Source organism: Bos javanicus, chromosome 6, assembly GCF_032452875.1.
Source record: "Bos javanicus breed banteng chromosome 6, ARS-OSU_banteng_1.0, whole genome shotgun sequence".
NCBI classification, from domain to species: Eukaryota; Metazoa; Chordata; class Mammalia; order Artiodactyla; family Bovidae; genus Bos; species Bos javanicus.
The window spans coordinates 359,687-382,091 of NC_083873.1; the positions used below are offsets into that span (position 1 = coordinate 359,687).

The 22,405-nt window shown below is 38.5% G+C and overlaps 1 long non-coding RNA gene across 1 annotated transcript in view; it reads right to left on the reverse strand.

Annotated features, from left to right (window-relative positions):
- Window positions 1-3,780, reverse strand: part of LOC133249190 (uncharacterized) — a 76,835-nt gene extending 73,055 nt beyond the window's left edge. The window contains exon 1 of the long non-coding RNA XR_009736865.1: window positions 3,412-3,780. This is a non-coding gene — a long non-coding RNA (uncharacterized LOC133249190). The remainder of the gene's footprint in view (window positions 1-3,411) is intronic.
- Between the last annotated feature and the right edge of the window lie 18,625 nt (window positions 3,781-22,405).

Consider the following 22,405-nt stretch of genomic DNA (forward strand, 5'->3'; position numbering starts at 1 on the left):
TATGATCCAGTTACCTCACTTCCAGTTATTTATACAGTAATATGAAAGCACTAATTCAAAAAGATACATGCACCTCAATGTTCATAGCAGCATTATTGCCAAGATATGGAAACTTAATTGTCCATCAACAGATGAATGGATAAAGAAGATATAATATGATACACACACACACACACACACACAGAGAGGAATATTATTCAGCCATAAAAAAGATGAAATCTTGATATTTGTTACAACATGGATGGATCTTCCCTTGATGGAGGAAGACAAATAGTGTATGATTCCATGCATATATGGAATTAAACAAACAAACCAAAATAAATAAACCAAGCAAAACCAAACACAGTAGTGGTTACCAGAGGGGTAGATGGAGGGGGGGGATTTAAAGGGCCAAAGGCTTCACTTTATGGTGACAGATGGAAATTAAATTTATGGTGGTAAACACACTGTGGGGTATGCAGAAGTAGAAATATAATGCTGTACACATGAAATGTATAACATTATAAACTGATGCTACCTCAATAAAAATAAGTCTAAAAAGTACAATGATAAGGCTTCTAAGGGAAAAAAGATAGAACAGTGCCTTAGAAACTTGGTAATTAAAAAAAAAAACTATTATATATCACATGGTATTAACAACCATACAAAATATAAGTATTTAGGCTTCAGTCAGTTCAGTTCAGTCACTCAGTCGTGTTTGACTCTTTGCAACCCCATGAACTGTAGCACACCAGGCCTCCCTGTCCATCACCAATTCCTGGAGTTCACCCAAACTCATGTCCATCGAGTGGGTGATGCCATCCAGCTATCCCATCCTCTGTCATCCCTTTCTCCTCTTGCCCCCAATCCCTCCTAGCATTAGAGTCTTTTGCAATGAGTCAACTCTTCGCATGAGCTGGCCAAAGTATTGGAGTTTCAGCTTTAGCATCAATCCTTCCAAAGAACACCCAGGACTGATCTCCTTCAGAATGGACTGGTTGGATCTCCTTGCAGTCCAAGGGACTCTCAAGAGTCTTCTCCAATACCACAGTTCAAAAGCATCAATTCTTCAGTGCTCAGCTTTCTTCACAGTCCAACTCTCGCATCCATACATGACCACTGGAAAAACCATAGCCTTGACTAGACAGACCTTTGTTGGAATTAGGCTTCAACCAAATTTAAAACTAGTGATCATCAAGCTACACATTTAAGAAAATGAATAAGCAAGCCACAGACTGGGAGAACATATCTGCATAGTAATAACTGACCCAAAACTTGCAGCTGGAATATATACTTACAAGAACTCCTCCAACTAAATCATAAAAGACAAGCCACCATGAAGTGAAATGAAGTCACTCAGTCGTGTCTGACTCTTTGTGACCCATGGACTGTAGCCTACCAGGCTTCTCCATCCATCAGATTTTCCAGGCAAGGGTACTGGAGTGGCTTACTATTTCCTTCTCCAATATATATATATATATATATATATATATATATATATATATATATATATATAAATAAGTCAAATATTGAAACGGACATTCAATTTAAAAAAATCTACAATGACCACTAATCCCCTGGGAAAATGTTTACAACATTAGTTATCAGGTAAATGCAAATAAAACCACAATGAGAGCATTATCAAGACACAAGAATAATAAAAATTAAAAGGACTGACCACCTCAAAATTAGCAAGGATGTCACATAACTGAAGTGAGGGAGATGAGATGATGTAATCATTGTGGACAAGTTCTGATAGTGTCTCCTAATGCTAAAGTTCTTAGTACATTATGACTCAGCAATTTTATTCCTAGTTGTTAACACATGAGGCTGAAAATACATGTTCAGTGAAATATGTATCTAAGAATGTCCATAAAGATATATCTAGGAATGTCCAGGCTTGTTTATAATAGCCCCAAACTGGATAAAGTTCAACAAAAAGAATAGAAAAACAAGCCATGGACATTCATACATTGAAATACAGTTGGGATACTATTCACATTAAAGCAATAAATAACTTACTAATACACTCAAAAACATAAATGAATCTAAGTAGAATCATGCGTGTATACTATATAAAGGGAGAGAAGTGTATTTGACTCTAGGATGGTGTAAAAGACTGACTGGGCAGGGGGAGGAAGAATTTTTATAGATCTGGAATGATGGTGATGTTTTATATATTGACAGGGACTTGAGTTACATGGATGGATGTATTTATCAAAACTAATCAAATGGTATACTAAAGATTTGTGCATTATACATGCACATGAATTTTACCTCAAGGAAAAAGTTAAATTGAAATTTACAATCCATCAAAAAGTAAAGAAGATAAGTTCATGGATAGATAGTGGATATTGGATAGTATGTGAAGAAGCCAATATAGGAAAATGTTTTTATTTTTATCATTTTATTATATTTTTTTTTCTTTTTTACCACATGGCATGTGGGATCTTAGTTCCCCAACCAGGGATTGAACCCACGCCCGTGAAATGAAAGCTTGGAGTCTTAATCATCGGACCACCAGGAAATCCTAGGGAAATATTAACTGTAGTATTTGCATGGTAGGTATTTGGATGTTCAAGGTATAATTATTTCATTTTTCCTTTATTTGAAAATTTTCATAATAAAGAGACTTTGCTGCTAAATCCTAGATAAAATGACTCTAGGTTGGGATTGTAGATATGAAAAGCAGCATTTTGTGTGTGTTTGTATGATTTTAAATATTGTATCCCAGAGAAATTTTGTTTTTAATTGTTGATAATATAATGCAATAGCCTGGATGAATTTTCTGTACCTTGTCACACAACACACAGGCAATAACATAAGTTTGATCCAACCTGAGTTTTGAGGCATATACCATAACATTTTATCTCCGATTGCTGTTTGAATATCTTAAGCAAAATTATGTTGGTCACAGATTTATGTAACTGAAGTTATACCACAAAAAGCCTTTTGAAATATTCAGGAGGAAATGTTATTTATCTGCTTTATTTTAAATTAAAAATAAATCATTATTTAACTATGTTCCTCAGAAATATTTCTCTTAAAATAATTTCTTATTTTCAACAAAATATAGCATCATATTTCAACACAGGGAAAGTATTAGAACTGAACAAGGTCTTGTGACTCCATTTAATTTACTTAATTCCACCTTGGAATTAAATGAAAATATGAATCTTCTAATTTGAGGGAAAAAGCCTAGCACAAAGAAACCAAATAAGAAAAAAAAAAAAAAGTGGAGATTTCTCCCCCACCTTTTAAGCCATATTTCTTTTACTTAACAAAGCAATCTCCAGGAAAGAACATGAATGAATCTAAAGACCAATGGAATCTCATAATTATAGGGATGAAATATACTACTTGTCAATATGGACTAGTAAAAAAGAGTTTCATTTTGTCATGAAAAGATACGAGGATTTTATAAAAACTTACCAGAAGTACTCCGGTTCCTGAGAGAGGCTAGGAAGAAACTCATGAGCCTGGTTCAGACAGAGGCCTCAGTGTCTTGGGGTCAGGACGGGACAGGCCAAGTCCATTAATAAACAGTTCGCTGAACTCAGCCAGGACATGAAAACACAGGCATGTCTGAGTAGCACTTCTTTAAGCAAAGTTTAGTAATCTGCTAGCTGAAGTTTTGATTAGGATTTGTCCAAGGAGAATCTGCACCTCCTCTATATCAAGGGGGGAAATAAAAACCCTCTGAAGTATCAAAAAAGAAACAGGCAGGATATAGTATGTATGCAATTCAGTTATTTACTTTTTCTCTCACACCCTTCTGCAAATACCACTGCATATATAGTTCTGAGCAGGAAGAGACGGCCCTCAGCTGACAGGAACCGGAGGTTCAGCAGGTGGTTTATAGGCGTGACATGCCTGAACACAGGGCAATTTCTATACCTCTCTTTACTGATAAGCAAACAAATACGAGTGTGGCAAACAATTAACTTGACAACCACTGTTTATCATAGGACTTTACAGCTAGTTGTCAGCTTGTCTTGGTTTTTATTGTCACATTTAAAGTAACCCTTTTGCTGTTGACATCACCAGGAAGTCTCATTCCTTTATTTTCCCTTACTCATATATATGTATGTATGTATGTATATATATGTATGTATATATATTTACCTTAAAAGCATTCACGAATTAATTAATTAAAGAGTAAGAGCAAAACTTCTGGAAAGACTAGCAATTTTAAATGTTCCTACTCTTAGGCCTTTGAATGAAGGAATGTATTATAAGGAATTGCTACATTCATATGTCCAGTGAATGAGAGTCTGTGATCTTTCCCAAAACACCAGATATACCACACTGATGTCTGAAAAAAGCAGGAGAAACGTGAAGCCCTCTCACAGACCATATTCCATACATTTCTAATTCAGTCTCTTCACTCGTCAACAATACTTCTATGACCTAAGTCCCCAGCAAGTTAGGAGTGGAAGACATCTTCCTCAAGCTGATAAAAGGCATAAACACCTGAGGTTATTAGAGGTTAAATCATTAGAGGTTAAATACTGAATACTTTTCTCCCAAGGACATACTGGAAGTTCTAGTCAGTGCAAAGACATGCCTTTCATAACAGTTCCACATAGGAATTTCCTTCTTTTGCTCGAGCTTTCCAGCATCAAGTGACATACTACTTATGGAGGTAGCCCATTCCATTTTTTTGAGTTCTGACTGCTAGAAAAGATCAAATTATATCAAATCAAATTTCAATTCCCTAAGATTTCTTCCAATGGAGTTTATTTTTATCCTTTAACATTTCTACTTGTTCTTTGACCTAAAGCAACTAGGATATTTGAGAATAGCTACCAATCTGAGAATTTAGTTTGCTAATTATTTTCCTTGCTTTTGCTCTCTGTCATCAATTCAAATCCCCCTCAGAATCATGGTTGTGTTCATTAAATTGCTTTTAGTTTGTCAAGCTTCTATCTAGGAAGTGTGGTGTCTAGGGGTTTTGTATCTACAGGATTTTGGCTCTACACAGAGTAGAATAGGAATAGAGCCTCTGCATCCCAGACAATGATCATAAACAGAAACTTCATCTTTACTATAAGCTAACATTCCCAACTCTCTTTTGTACCTGTTGCAGATAAATCAGACTTTCTGTATCTTGCACCAGTGAAGATTTTTTTTTTCCTGAAAATAGGTCTGTCTTTACATTTCTTTCTCTAAAATTCCATTGTGATAGCTTTCATACAATGTCAGGGCCATCATCTACTTCTGTTGTATAATGTATATATTACCCTTCACAGTTTTGTGTCTTTCACAAATTTGATAAGCATATTGTTTTCTCTGTACAGTTGTTGGCAAAACCCTTGAAAATTATGGGCTGGAAGACAGCACTGCAAAATGATTTAAATCTATTAATCAGTATTTTTTGGTTATGTTGTTCAACTAACTATTAATCCTCAAACTGACTTTGCCATCCACTTAAGTTTCTCTATTCGTTAAAACTTTTTATTTTATATAGGAGTACGTCATGGCTGTATATTGTCACCCTGCTTATGTAACTTATATGCAGAGTACATTATGAGAAACGTTGGGCTGGAAGAAGCACAAGCTGGAATCAAGATTGCCAGGAGAAATATCAATAACTTCAGATATGCAGATGACACCACCCTTATGGCAGAAAGTGAAGAGGAACTAAAAAGCCTCTTGATGAAAGTGAGAGTGGAGAGTGAAAAAGTTGGTTTAAAGCTCAACATTCAGAAAATGAAGATCATGGCATCCGGTCCCATCACTTCATGGGAAATAGATGGGGAAACAGTGGAAACAGTGTCAGACTTTTTTTGGGGGGGCTCCAAAATTACTGCAGATGGTGACTGCAGCCATGAAATTAAAAGACGCTTACTCCTTGAAAGGAAAGTTATGACTAACCTAGATAGCATATTCAAAAGCACAGACATTACTTTGCCAAGAAAGGTCCGTCTAGTCAAGGCTATGGTTTTTCCTGTGGTCATGTATGGATGCGGACTGTGGAGTCCACAGTCCACATAGTTGGACTGTGAAGAAGGGTGAGTGCCGAAGAATTGATGCTTTTGAACTGTGGTGTTGGAGAAGACTCTTGAGAGTCCCTTGGACTGCAAGGAGATCCAACCAGTCCATTCTGAAGGAGATCAGCCCTGGAATTTCTTTGGAAGGACAGATGCTAAAGCTGAAACTCCAGTACTTTGGCCACCTCATGCGAAGAGCTGACTCATTGGAAAAGACCCTGATGCTGGGAGGGATTGGGGGCAGGAGGAGAAGGGAACGACAGAGGATGAGACGGCTGGATGTCATCACTGACTCTATGGATGTCAGTCTGGGTAAACTCCAGAGCGACTGAACTGAACTAAACTGAATAGAATTACACATATCAATAATTGCCTTAAAAGTAAATGGATTAAATACATTAACCCAAAGACATAGACTGGCTGGGTGGGTGAAAACATGCGCATGTATGCACTTTCACTTACCACATCACTCTATTCAACCCATCAAATCATATGTAATTATTTTATGCTGCTAAGTCCCTTCAGTCGTATCCGACTCTGTGAGACCCCATAGACCGAAGCCCACCAGGCTCCCCCACCCCTGGGATTCTCCAGGCAAGAACACTGGAATGGGTAGCCATTTCCTTCTCCAATGTATGAAAGTGAAAAGTGAGAAAGAAGTCGCTCAGTCGTGTCCGACTCTTAGCGACCCCATGGACTACAGCCTACCAGGCTCCTCCATCCATGGGATTTTCCAGGCAAGAGTAGTGGAGTTGGGTGCCATTGCCTTCTCCATGTAATTATTTTATACTGTTAGGTTAATTATGTTTCCATTATGACTTGCAATTATAATTATCTTTTATTTTTTGTCTGGCTATTAATTGTGAAAACTGATAAATATCTTTAAAAAAAATTTTTTTAATTGAAGAGTAGTTACTTTACAATATTGTGGTGGTTTTTGCAATACAATAACATGAATCAGCCATAGGATACATGTGTCCCCCCAAACCTGAGTCACCCCAGTCTCCCTCCCTAACTTGTTCCTCTGGGTTTTCCCAGAGTACCAGCTTTGGGCGCTCAGCTTCATTCATGGAACTATACTGGTCATCTATTTTATCTATGGTAATATACATGTTTCAATGTTATTATCTCAAGTCATCCCACCCTTACCTTCTCTCCCTGAGTCCAAAAGTCTGTTCTTTACATCTGTGTCTTCTTTGTTGCCATGCATGTAGGATCATCAGTACCATCTTTTCAAATTCCATATTTATGCATTCATTTAGTTCAGTCACTCAGTCATGTCCGACTCTTTGCCACCCCATTAATTGCAGCACACCATGCCTCCCTGTCCATCACCATCTCCTGGAGTTCACTCAAGCTCATGTCCATCGAGTCGGTGATGCCATCCAGCCATCTCATCCTCTGTCGTCCTCTTCTCCTCCTGCCCCCAGTTCCTCCCAGGATCAGAATCTTTTCCAATGAGTCAACTCTTCGCATGAGGTGGCCAAAGTACTGGAGTTTCAGCTTTAGCATCATTCCTTCCAAAGAAATCCCAGGGCTGATCTCCTTCAGAATGGACTGGTTGGATCTCCTTGCAGTGCCAGGGACTCTCAAGAGTCTTCTCAAACACCACAGTTCAAAACCATCAATTCTTTGGCGCTCAGCTTTCTTTAGAGTCCAACTCTCGCATCCATACATGACCACTGGAAAAACCATAGCCTTGACTAGATGGACCTCTGTTGGCAAAGTAATGTCTCTGCCTTTCAATATGCTATCTAGGTTGGTCATAACTTTCCTTCCAAGGAGTAAATGTCTTTTAATTTCATGGCTGCAGTCACCATCTGCAGTGATTTTGGAGCCCCCGAAAATAAAGTCTGACACTGTTTCCACTGTTTCCCCACCTATCTCCCATGAATATAGAGCATTTGGCTTTCTCCTCTGACTTGCTTCACTCTGTATAATAGGCTCCAGGTTCATTCACCTCATTAGAACTGATTCAAATGTATTCATTTTTATAGCTGAACAATATTCCATTGTGATTGTACCACATTTTGCTTATGCATTTATCTGCCAATGGACATCTAGGTTGTTTCTACATCCTACCTACTTTAAATAGTGCTGCAATGAACACTGGGGTACAAAATATCTTTTCCTATTGTGATTATGTAACTCATATTCATGTTAATACCATTGTTTCATGATGGTCAACATAAAATGACAGAATTCTATGTCTCTAAAATTATCATCTAATAGAAAAAACCCATAATAACTTTAAAAAAGTAATTCATTTATTTTAATTGGTAGATAATGACTTTACAATATTATAATGATTTTTGCTATACATCAACATGAATCAGCCACAGGTATAATACTTGTGTTCTCCCCATCCCGAAACCCCTCCCACCTACCTCCCCACCCTATTCCCCTGGGTTGTCCCAGAGCACCAATTTTGGGTGCCCTGCTTCATGCATCGAATTTGCACTAGTCATCTATTTTACATATGATAATTTACATTTTTCAATTCTATTCTTTCCAATCATCCCACCCTCACCTTATTCCACTGAGTCCAAAAGTCTATTCTCACATCTGAACCTCTTTTGCTGCCCTGAATGTAGGATAATTGGTAATGTCTTTCTAAATTAGAGAATTTCAATCTGGGACCAAAGACAAGGCTTCTGATTACTCAAAGCTTTTGTGTAGCTAAGTTTTATTAAAGTAACTGGGATAGAGAAAGGTTCCAGCAAGAGACAATGAAAAGGGGCAGTCTTTAGCAAGGCATTATCAACTTGTTAACGAATCATAGATAAAAGAAACACCACAAGGTTGAGAGAACTGCTCTGGGCTCCTCTCCCACAACATGCATTCTGAGATAGCATTAGCAGGAGGGGAGCCATCTTGGGAGGAGGTGTCTCTGGGCAAGATATGTTGTATCATAATGCAACTGACATGAGTTTTTGAAGAAAAGCAGGTTTCTAAGCAAGATGCATTATTTCATTAACATAGCTTAAGGACATTCCCATGAGGAAGATACACTGTTTTGCTGGGCAATTAGCAGCTCAGGGTTTGAAAAATTTAGTTTCAGATAGCCATAGAACACAGGATTTGAAAAACCTCCCACAGAGCAAAGGAACCTGGGGAAATAAAATGTATCCACTTGCCATTGCCATTTGCCTCCTTCTCAGGAATCTTGGCCTCCCTTCCTGACATTTAACCCTTTCATGTGTGTGTGTGTGTGTGTGTGTGTGTGTGTGTGTGTGTGTGTGTGTATCCCTCAACTTTCTTATCCATTCATCTGCCGATGGACATCTAGGTTAGTTCCATGTCTTCAGTTCAGTCGCTCAGTCGTGTCTGAACTGATGGAGGAAGACAAACAGTGTATGATTCCACGCATATATGAAATTAAACAAAGAAACCAAAATAAATAAACCAAGCAAAACCAAACACAGTAGTGGTTATCAGAGGGGTAGATGGAGGGGGGGATTTAAAGGGCCAAAGGCTTCACTTTATGGTGACAGATGGAAATTAAATTTATGGTGGTAAACACACTGTGGGGTATGCAGAAGTAGAAATATAATGCTGTACACATGAAATGTATAACATTATAAACTGATGCTACCTCAATAAAAATAAGTCTAAAAAGTACAATGATAAGGCTTCTAAGGGAAAAAAGATAGAACAGTGCCTTAGAAACTTGGTAATTAAAAAAAAAAACTATTATATATCACATGGTATTAACAACCATACAAAATATAAGTATTTAGGCTTCAGTCAGTTCAGTTCAGTCACTCAGTCGTGTTTGACTCTTTGCAACCCCATGAATTGTAGCACACCCAGCCTCCCTGTCCATCACCAATTCCCAGGGTTCACCCAAACTCATGTCCATCGAGTCGGTGATGCCATCCCGCCATCCCATCCTCTGTCGTCCCTTTCTCCTCTTGCCCCCAATCCCTCCCAGCATGAGGGTCTTTTCCAATGAGTCAGCTCTTCGCATGAGGTGGCCAAAGTACTGGAGTTTCAGCTTTAGCATCATTCTTTCCAAAGAAATCCCAGGGCTGATCTTCAGAATGGACTGGTTGGATCTCCTTGCAGTCCAAGGGGTCTCAAGAGTCTTCTCCAACACCACAGTTCAAAAGCATCAATTCTTCAGCGCTCAGCCTTCTTCACAGTCCAACTCTCACATCCATACATGACCACTGGAGAAAACATAGCCTTGACTAGATGGACCTTTGTTGGCAAAGCAATGTCTCTGCTTTTCAATATGCTATCTAGGTTGGTCATAACTTTCCTTCCAAGGAGTAAGCGTCTTTTAATTTCATGGCTGCAGTCACCATCTGCAGTGATTTTGGAGCCCCAAAAATAAAGTCTGACACTGTTTCCACAGTTTCTCCATCTATTTCCCATGAAGTGGTGGCACCAGATGCCATGATCTTTGTTTTCTGAATGTTGAGCTTTAAGCCAACATTTTCGCTCTCCACTTTCACTTTCATCAAGAGGCTTTTTAGTTCCTCTTCACCTTCTGCCATAAGGGTGGTGTCATCTGCATATCTGAGGTTATTCCATGTCCTAGCTACTGTAAATAGTGCTGCAATGTATACTGGGGTACATGTGTCTCTTACAATTCTGGTTTCCTCAGGGTATATGATAAGCAGTGAAATTGCTGGGTCATATGGCAGTTCTCAGAGAAGGCAATGGCACCCCACTCCAGTACTCTTGCCTGGAAAATCCCATGGATGGAGGAGCCTGGTAGGCTGCAGTCCATGGGGTCGCTAAGAGTCGGGCACGACTGAGTGACTTCACTTTCACTTTTCACTTTCGTGCATTGGAGAAGGAAATGGCAACCTACTCCAGTATTCCTGCCTGGAGAATCCCATGGACGGAGGAGCCTGGTAGGCTGCTGTCTATAGGGTTGTGCAGAGTCTCACACGACTGAAGCGACTTAGCAGCAGCAGCATGGCAGTTCTATTCCCAGTCTTTTTATTTTAAGGAATCTCCATACTGTCCTCCATAGTAACTGTATCAATTTCCATTCCCACCAACAGTATAAGAGGAATCTGTTTTATTCACATCCTCACCAGAATTTTTTGTTTGTAGACTTTCTGATGGTGGGCATTCTGACCAGTGTGAGATGATACCTCATTGTGGTTTTGATTTGTATTTCTCTATTAATAAGTGATGTTGAGCATCTTTTCATGTGTTTATTAGCCATCTGCATGTTTTTGGAGAAATGTCTGTTTAGATCTTCTGCCCACTTTTTGACTGGGTTGTTTATTTTTCTGGTATTGAGCTGCATCAACTCCTTGTATATTTTGGAGAACAATTCTATGTCAGTTGTCTCATTTGCTATTATTTTCTCCCATTCTGAGGGATGTTTTTTCACCTTGCTTATAGTTTCCTTCATTGTGCAAAAATTTTTAAGCTTAATTAGATCCATTTGTTTATTGTTATTTCCATTACTCTGGGAGGTAGGTCATAGAGGATCATGCTGTGATTTATGTCAGAGTGTGTTCTGACTATGTTTTCCTCATGGAGTTTTATAGTTTCTGGTCTTACATTTAGATTTAATCCGTTTTGAATTTATTTTTTATATGGTGTTAGAAATAGTTCTAGTTTCATTCTTTCACATGTAGTTGACTTGTTTTCCCAGCACCACTTGTTGAAGAGACTGTTTTCTTCCTCCATTTATATTTTTACATCTTTTGTCAAAGATAATGTGTCCATGCTGCTAAGTCGCGTCAGTCGTGTTCGCCTACGTGTCCATAGGTGCTCTGATTTACCTCTGGGCTTTCTATTTTGTTTCACTGATTTATATTTCTGTCTTTGTGCCAGTACCATACTGTCTTGATGTCTGTAGCTTTGTTGTATAGTCTGAGTCAGAAAGGTTGATTCCTCCAGTTTGCTTCTTTTTCTCAAGACTGCTTTGGATATTCAGGGTCTTTTGTGTTTCCATATAAATTGTGAAATTATCTGTTCTAGTTCTGTGAAAAATATTGTTGGTAGTTTGATAGGGATTTCACTGAATCTATACATTCCTTTGGGTAGTATACTCATTTTCACTATATTGATTCTTCCAGTCCACAAGCATGGTATATTTCCCCACCTATTTGTGTGATCTTTGATTTCTTTCATCAGTGTTTTATAGTTTTCTGTATAAAGGTCTTTTGTTTCTTTAGGTAAATTTATTCCAAAGTATTTTATTATTTTTGTTGCAATAGCGAATGGGATTGTTTCCTTAATTTCTTTTTCTGATTTTTGTTGTTAATGTATAGAAATACAAGGAGTTTTTGTGTATTAATTTTATATCCTGTGACTTTACTGTATTCATTGATTAGTTCTAGTAATTTTCGGGTGGCATTTTTAGGGTTTTCTATGCAGAGGATCTTGGAGAAGGAAATGGCAACCCACTCCAGTGTTCTTGCCTGGAGAATCCCAGGTACGGGAGAGCCTCATGGGCTGCCATCTATGGGGTCACACAGAGTTGGACACGACTGAAGTGACTTAGCAGCAGCAGCAGCAGCAGCAGCAGCATGCAGAGAATCATGTCATCTTCAAACAGTGAGAGTTTTACTTTTTTTCCCAATCTGAATTCCTGAAATTTCATTTTCTTTGATTGCTGTGGCTAGGACTTCCAAAACTACACTGAATAGTAGTGGTGAGAATGGGTACCTGTGTCTTGCTCCTGATTTTAGAGGAAATGCTGTTGATTTTTTGCCATTGAGGATAATGTTTGCTATGGGTTTGTCATATATGACTTTTGTTACGTTTAGCTATATCTCTTCTATGCCTACTTTCTGGAGAGTTTTTATCATAAATGGGTGTTGAAATTTGTCAAAGACTTTCTCTGTGTCTATTGAGATAATCATATGGTTTTTATCTTTTAATTTATCACATTGATTGACTTGTGAATATTGAAGAATCCTTGCTTCCCTGGAATAAAGCCAACTTTGCAATGCTGTATGGTCTTTTTAATATGTTCCTGGATTCTGTTTCCTAAAATTCTGTTGAGGATTTTTGCATCTATGTTCATCAGTGATATTGGCCTGTAGTTTTCTTTTTTGTGTGTGGCATCTTTGTCTGGTTTTGATATTAGGGTGACGGTGGCCCTGTGGAATGAGTTTGAGAGTTTACATTTCTCTGCAATTTTCTGGAAGAGTTTGAGTGGAATAGGTGTTAGCTCTTCTATACATTTTTGGTAGAATTCACCTAAGAAGCCATCAGGTCTTGGACTTTTGTTTTTTGGAAGATTTTTGGTTATAGTTTCGATTTCCATGCCTGTGCTTGACCTGCTCAGATTTTCTATTTCTTACTGGCTCAGTTTTGGAAAGCAATACTTTTATAAATATTTGTCCATTTCTTCCAAGTTATCCATTTAATTGGCATATAGTTGCTCATATTAGTCTCTTAAGAATTTTGTATTTCTGTATTGTCTGTTGTGATTTCTGCATTTTCATTTCTAACTTTACCAATTTTATTATTTTCTCTTTTTTTCATAATGTGTCTGGCTAACGGTTTTTCTACTTTATTTATCTTCCCAAAGAACCAGGTTTTAGTTTTGTTGAACCACAGACTGGTTTCAAATTGGGAAAGGAGTATGTCAAGAATGTATATTGTCACTCTGCTTATTTAAATTTACATGCAGAGTACATCATTCAAAATGCAGAGCTGGATGAAGTGGAATCTGGAATCAAGATTGCCAGGAGAAATATCAATAACTTCAGATATGAAGATGATACTACTCTTATGGCAGAAAGCAAAGAGGAACTAAACAGCCTCTTGATGAAGGTGAAAGAAGAGAGTGAAAAATCTGGCTTAAAACTCAACATTCAAAAAACTAAGATCATGGCATCTATTCCCACTACTTCATGGCAAATAGATGGGGAAACAAAGTAAAAAGTGACAGACTTAATTTTCTTGGGCTCCAAAATCACTGAAGATGGTGACTGCAGCCATAAAATTAAAATATACTTTCTCATTGGAAGAAAAGTTATGACCTATCTAGATAGCGTATTAAAAAGCAGAGATGTTACTTTGCTGACAAAGGTCCATATAGTCCCAAGATACAGTTTATCCAGTAGTAATGTATGGATGTGAGAGTTGGAGTATAAAGAAAGCTGAGCACCGAAGAACTGATGCTTTTGAACTGTTGTGCTGGAGAAGATTCTTGAGAATTCCTTGGACAGCAAGGAGATCAAGCCAGTCCTTCTTAAAGGAAATCAGTCCTGAATGTTCATGGAAGGACTGATGCTAGCTGAGGCTCCAATACTTTGGTCACTTCTACAAAGAACTGACTCATTGGAAAAGACCCTGATTCTAGGAAAGATTGAACACAGGGGGAGAAGGGGATGCCAGAGGATGACATGTTTGGATGGCATCATGAACTCAATAGACATAAGTCTGAGCAAGCTCCAGGAGTTTGTGATGGACAGGGAGGCTTGGACTGATGCAGCCCATGGGGTCACAAAGACCTGGACACGAATGAGTGACTTAACTGAACTGAATTGGAGTATTTAACCTTGGGTTTATCCTGTTTGGGACTCCCTGGATTTCTTGGACTTGGGTTGCTATTTCCTTTTCCATTTTATGGAAGTTTTCAACTATTATCTCCTCAAGTATTTTCTCAAGCCCTTTCTTTTTGCTTTTTTTCTGGGACACCTAAGATTCAAATGTTTCAGCCTTTGATATTGTGCCAGAAGTCTCTGAGGCTGCCCTCATTTCTTTTTATTCTTTTTCCTTTTTTCCACTCTTTTTCATTTATTTCCACCTTTATCTTCCTGCTCACTTACCCTTTCTTCTGCCTCAGTTACTCTGCTGTTGATCCCTCCAAAATGTTTTTAACCTCAATTATTATATTGTTCATTGTGGACTGATTATTCTTTATCTCTTCTAGGTCCGAGTTAAACATTTATTGCATCTTCTCAATCCATGTCTCTAGTCTATTTATCTCTAACTCCATTTTGTTTTCAAATTTTAATCATCTTTACTATCATTATTCTGAATTGCTCTTCAGTAGACTTTTTATATCCCCCTCTTTTGTTTGGTTTGGTGAATTTTTTATCATATTCCTTCACCTGCTGGATATTTCTTTGCCTTTTCATGTTGTTAGTTTGCTGTGTTTGGGGTCTCCTGTCCTCAGGCTGGAGAGTCATGGTTCCAATTTAATTGTGGAGTCTGCTCCCTGTGGGTGGAGTTGGACCGGTGTCTTGTGAAGGCTTCCTGGTTGGGGGAACCTGGGTCTGGTGCATGGAACTTGATCTCATTTCTGTGGAAGCCAGTGCAGTGTCCAGTAGTGAGTTTTGGGGTTTCAGTGGGTTTGGTCTTGCTTTGGGCATCTTATCCTTTAATGTTCAAAGCTGTGTTCCTATTTTACTGGAAGATTAGCGTGGAATCTTGTTCACTCTTGGATGGAGTTTGGCCTCAGTGAAGGTATGGAGACTTTTGGGTGGGCTCACATCTATTAATGTTCCCTGGGGTCAGGAGTTCTATGATGGTCCAAAGTTCTGGAGTTGAGCTTTCTGCCTGTGGGTTTCTGTCCTGACCTCTTACAGTAACATCAAGACTTCTATAGCATCAAGACTTCTGTGTCTACACAGCACAGAAGATAAAACCCCTAGGTTAATGGTGAAAAAACTCTCCATACCCAAGAATAAAGAAATTTACAAAATTATATGGAGAAGAGAAGAGGGAGGAAGGAGATAGAAGTGAGCAGGAGGAGAAAAGAGAATCTAAAGGGAAGACAGCAATCAAGTAAGTAATCAAATCCCTAAGTGAAAATTGATATTAAAAATTAAACTTTTAAAAGTACAAAGTTAATAGCAAAAGATCAAAAAGCAAAAATTAAAAAAAAAAAAAACTAGACTAAAAATTAGACTCTCTAAAGTACAATATAAAAAACTAAAGTGAACATGGTGAAGATTTACTCGTTAAGTCATGTCTGACTCTTGCAATCCCGTGGACTGTGGCCTGCCAGGCTTCTCTGTCTATGGGATTCTCCAGGCAAGAAAACTGAAATGTGTTGTCATTTCCTTCTCCAGGGGATCTTCCCAACCAAGGAATCGAACTCAGGTCTCCTAAATTGCAGGCAGATGATTTACCAACTGAGCTATGAGGGAAGCCCTAAATTGAACACAAAGAACCATATTAGGACAATATGAGGGAAAAAAGAAAGAGGATGGTGAAGAAAGTTTAAAAAAAGAAGAAGAAAAAGAAAAGAAAAATGTAAGAATAAAAAATGAAAAGAAATTAAATAGTAAACCATAAAATTAATAAATATATAGAAAAATATATCTAAGTATTTATCTGGAGCTGTTGTGGGCAATGTGGGTCATTTCAAGTCAGATGATCCCTTGTTCTGGCTTGTACTTGTTCTCAAAGTCTATAGTTGCCCCTCAAATGCACAGTCTCAGCTTAACTCCAGGATTTTAATCTGCTGTACCTGCCACTTAAGAGGCTGTTCCCCCTTCTTTCCTTTGCTTAGGTTGGCCTCCTCTGCTTACAAGTCTCTTCTGTGTCTAATCCCCAACCTATCATGAGGGGGCAAAGGCAGCCACTTATTTGGGCTCACTTGCTCAGTTGTGTTGTGGAGAGGGAGAGACACTGTGAATAAACACCACTGAGATATGTGGGCTGTGCTCACAGTAAATGGACCACAGCGGGGTTGCCACAGCAGAAGGCAGCATGTACTTCCCAAATCCATTCTCTCAGGCTTCCAAGTGTTCTGTGAGGGCCCAGTCCCTCAAGGGAACTGATCTCAGGCTATGACACTTCTGGCAGATATGAACTGTCCAGTATCCCAGAAAGATATGGTTAGCAACCAACAAACTGCTCACAGCTCAGCAGGAGATGTGGTCTGTGGGGCCAAGATTGCAGAGGCCCTTAGTTTTCCACTTCTAGCTGTCACACACCTACCTCTCTGGCTCTGGGGCAAGCCATAAACAGCAGCCAGCTTGCTCTCCTTCAGTATTCTCTAGAACATTATCCTTTGTTCTGTGGGTGCATCAGGGGTCACAATGTGGCATTAGAGCCTTCCCACAGGAAAAGATTTTTGTTTTTCTTTGTCTCTCTGGTGTTCCCATGGTTTGGGTTTCTATGTCACATTAGTCCACTAGGAGTTCCCTCAGGGCACTCAATCCTGGTCCTTTCCCCAAGGACTGATGTTACAGCCTATGCCTCCACACCCAAACCCCACTTGCTGTGGGCAGACACAAGCGTGTGAGCTGCTTCTCAGCTGGTAATTGCCATTCAGCATGGATTTCATGGTATTCATTCATTCATTCATTTATTTATTTTCTGTTTATGCTGCACTCTGAGATTCCAAAACTCCCCACTGACCCAGCTGTGACAGGGTTATGTATTGTGTGGAAACTTCTCCTTCATGACATTCCCTAAATACTTTGTCTGGCTTTTCATCTTTATTTTTTGTCTTACCTTATTTCAAAGAGATTGGTTTGGCCTTCTGGGTATCTGGGGTCCTCTGCAGCATTCAGAAGTTGTTTTGTGGAAGTTGCTCCACATTCAGATGACCTTTATACATATTTGTGGGGAGAAAGTGGTCTCTCTGTCCTATTTCTCTTCCATCTTGGAATTTCCTTTATAATCACTTTTTAAAACACAGATACACTTAAGAATTATCTTAGAATTCTTGGAAAAATACAAATGCCCAGGTATTTCTTTTGTCTTCAAAGATCCAGATGTGATTATAATAAGCAACAATGTTTAAAAACAACTGGATGACATGATGACCTTTTACTTTTATTTAGTTTGTTTCACTTTTTCTATTTCATATTCAGAGATCCCATTTCATTTAGTTTATATTTACAAATTTCTCCATCTCTTTTTTTGTTTTTCTTTATCAAGCCTTTATCAAGTACAGTAGGAATGCTTTTGTGTTTGTTAGTCCCTCAGTCATATCTGACTCTTTGAGACCCCCATGGATGGCAGCACACCAGGCTTCCCTGTCCTTACTATTTCCCAAAGTTTGTGCAAATTCATGTCTATTGAGTCAATGATGCCATCCAACTGAAAGATTGTTGCTGAACTGTGAAAGATGCCGGGATTCTTGGCCTCCAGAGGATATGAATTCAATATAGGGCTAGTGATGAGGCTTGATCACTCAGAGCTTTTGTGTAATAAAGTTTTATTAAAGTGTAAAAGAGAGAGAGGAAGCTTCTGACATAGACATCAGAAGGAGGCAGAAACAGTGCCCCCTCTGCTAGCCTTTAGCAGTATGCTATATACCTATCAGCAAGCCGTTAATTAGAGAAAGGGAATATCTCAAAACTCAGAGTGCTACCAGGCCCATCACCCACAATATGTATTTTAAGGTAAAATTGGCACAAGGTGAGTCATCCCGGGCCATAAAACAATTGACATGAATCTTGAAGAAAGGCAGGTTTCCAAGTAAATATATAGTTTCATTAACATAGATTAGGAGAACAATGAATGAGTAAAACATGCTGGTTTGTTGAGCCCTTACCTGTTCTGGATCTTAAGCAGTGGAACCAACTTGAAAGAGTCTAGGGTAAATCAGTTCAGTCAGTTCAGTCGCACAGTCGTGTCCAACTCTTTGCGACCCCATGAATCATAGCACGCCAGGCCTACCAGTCCATCACCATCTCTCGGAGTTCACTCAAACTCATGTCCATCAAGTCGGTGATGCCATCCAACCATCTCATCCTCTGTCGTCCCCTTTTCCTCCTGCCCCCAATTCCTCCCAGCATCAGAGTCTTTTCCAATGAGTGAACTCTTTGCATGAGGTGGCCAAAGTACTGGAGTTTCAGCTTTAGCATCATTCCTTCTAAAGAATACAGAGGGTTGATCTTTAGAATGGACTGGTTGGATCTCCATGCCTTCCAAGGGACTCTCAAGAGTCTTCTCCAACACCACAGTTCAAAACCATCAGTTCTTCGGTGCTCAGCTTTCTTCACAGTCCAACTCTTGCATCCATACATGACATTGGAAAAACCATAGCCTTGACTAGACGGACCTTTCTTGGCAAAGTAATGTCTCTGCTTTTCAATATGCTTTCTAGGTTGGTCATAACTTTTCTTCCAAGGAGTAAGCGTCTTTTAATTTCATGGTGGCAGTCAGCATCTGTAGTGATTTTGGAGCCCAGAAAAATAAACTCTGACACTGTTTCCACTGTTTCCTCATCTATTTCCCATGAATTGATGGGGCCAGATGCCATGATCTTCGTTTTCTGAATGTTGAGCTTTAAGCCAACTTTTTCACCCACCTCTTTCATTTTCATCAAGAGGCTTTTTAGTTCCACTTCACTTTCTGCCGTAAGGGTGGTGTCATCTGCATATCTGAGGTTATTAATATTTCTCCCGGCAATCTTGATTCCAGCTTGTGCTTCTTCTAGCCCAGCGTTTCTCATGATATACTCTGCATATAAGTTAAAAGAGTAGGGTGACAATATATAGCCTTGACGTACTCCTTTTCCTATTTGGAACCAGTCTGTTGTTTCATATCCAGTTTTAACTGTTGCTTCCTGACCTACATATAGGTTTCTCAAGAGGCAGGGCAGGTGGTCTGGTATTCCCATCTCTTTCAGAATTTTCCACAGTTTATTGTGATACACACAGTCAAAGGCTTTGACATAGTCAAAAAGCAGAAATAGATGTTTTTCTGGAACTCTCTTGCTTTTTTGATGATCCAGCAGATCTTGGCAGTTTGATCTCTAGTTCCTCTGCCTTTTCTAAAACCAGTTTGAATATCTGGAAGTTCACGGTTCACGTATTGCTGAAGCCTGGCTTGCAGAATTTTGAGCATTACTTTACTAGCATGTAAGATGAGTGGAATTTTGCGGTAGTTTGAGCATTCTTTGGCATTGCCTTTCTTTGGGATTGGAATGAAAACTGACCTTTTCCAGTCCTATGGCCACTGCTGAGTTTTCCAAATTTGCTGGCATATTGAATGCAGCACTTTCACAGCATCATCTTTCAGGATTTGAAAGAGCTCAACTGGAATTCCATCACCTCCACTAGCTTTGTTCGTAGTGATGCTTTCTAAGGCCCACTTGACTTCACATTCCACTATGCCTGGCTCTAGGTCAGTGATCATACCATCGTGATTATCTTGGTCGTGAAGATCTTTTTGTACAGTTCCTTTGTGTATTCTTGCCACCTCTTCTTAATATCTTCTGCTTCTGTTAGGTCCATACAATTTCTGTCCTTTATCGAGCCCATCTTTGCATGAAATATTCCCTTGGTATCTCTCTTTTTGTTGAAGAGATCTCTAGTCTTTCCCATTCTGTTGTTTTCCTCTGTTTCTTTGCATTGATCACTGAGGATGGCTTTCTTATCTCTTCTTGCTATTCTTTGGAACTCTGCATTCAGATGCTTACATCTTTCCTTTTCTCCTTTGCTTTTCACTTCTCTTCTTTTCACAGCTATTTGTAAGGCCTCCCCAGACAGCCATTTTGCTTTTTTACATTTCTTTTCCATGGGGATGGTCTTGATCCCTGTCTCCTGTACAATGTCATGAACCTCCATCCATAGTTCACCAGGTACTCTATCTATCAGATCTAGGCCCTTAAATCTATTTCTCACTTCCACTGTATAATCATAAGGGATTTGATTTAGGTCATACCAGAATGGTGTGGTGGATTTCCCCACTTTCTTCAATTTAAGTCTGAATTTGGCAATAAGGAGCTCATGGCCTGAGCCACAGTCAGCTCCTGGTCTTGTTTTTGCTGACTGTATAAAGCTTCTCCATCTTCGGCTATAAAGAATATAATCAATCTGATTTTAGTGTTGACCATCTGGTGATGTCCATGTGTAGAGTCCTCTTGTGTTGTTGGAATAGGTTGTTTTCTATGACCAGTGCATTCTCTATATAGAGCTATTTATTCTGGCACCTAGTATTACTACTACCTAGAAACTTATTTTTTTATTGATTAAAAAAACTGAATGAATCTTAAGACCTCTAATCCAATTCTGAAAATATAAGGAAATATTATGTTGTAAAAATAAAGCAACAGGAGATTAACATGTCATACCATATTATTAACTCTAGTACAGATTTTGTTCAAAATTTATGCTAGTATCTGTTATTTATTTTCATACCTTTTCAAGATTCCACATTGTTTAAATGAATTGAGCAACTGCATGCAATAAATCCTGATAAATTCTTGCTTCATCTTTATTCTGTTACAAATGTTTTCTAATTTTCCATGTTATGGATTCTTAGATATATTCATCATTTAAAAGTAAACTTTTAATTTCCAAAATATCTGGATTTTTTAAGTATCCTTGATGTTAATTTCTCATTTTGATATTAATTTCTCATTTAAATGCTTTCTTCTCTGCAATCACCCTCTGTTTTTTCAGTCTTTTAACCTTTATGAGGTATTCAATGTTTAAATCAATGATCTATCTTGGAAAATATTACATTGCAGTTGAAAATATGTGGGTTATTTTCAAATATCTTTTGGTATTGATTTCTAACATAATTTCACAGTGAAAAGAGAACAGACTTTGTGATTTCAATACCTTTAGTTCATAATGTTTTTTTTCACCTTGTTTTATGTCCCTGGATATATTCCAGTATCTTCTGATTTATAGTCTATGGATACTTGAATAGAATTTATACCCCACTGTTGTGTGAAAATTGTGTAAATCTTTATTATGTTGAATTGGTTTATAGTGTTTTTCAGGTCTATTATATCCTTATACTTTTCTGTCTATTCATTCTATTAATTTTTAAAACTTCAACTAAAAATCTTAATTTATCCTCTTAAAATTATTGTAATATATAATGTAACTATATGTAACTTTGTTCTGTATTTTCCAAGTCTCTTGTAAATGATAACTTGTAAAAGTTATTATACTTTCATAACTTAAAAAATAAAACAAATATTTAAAAAGTAAGTGTTTTCCTGACATTAAGATATTATTAAGTATTACATTAGGGCTTCCCTGGTGTATCAGATGGTAGAGAATCTACCTACGATGAAGGAGACCTGTGTTTGATCTTTGATTTGGGAAGATCCACAGGAGGAGGATGGCATGGCAACCCACTCCAGTATTCTTACCTGGAGAATCCCCACAGACAGACGTGCCTGGTGGGCTACAGTCCATGGGGTTGCAAAGAGATGGACACGACTGAGCAACTAAGCACAAGTATTCAGTTCAGTTCAGTCACTCAGTCATATATGACTCTTTGCGACCCCGTGAAATGCAGCACGCCAAATCACCAACTCCTGGAGCTTGCTCAAACTCACGTCCATTGAGTCGGTGATGCCATTCAACCATCTCATCCTCTATCGTCCCCTTCTCCTCTTGCAGTCGATCTTTCCCAGAATCAGCATCTTTTCCAATGAGTCAGATTCTTAGCATCAGGTGGCCAGAGTATTGGAGCTTCAGCTTCAGCATCAGTCCTTCCAATGAATATTCAGGACTAACATTCAGCACAATATTCAGCACAAGTATTGCATTATTTTAAAGTTAAAATATATT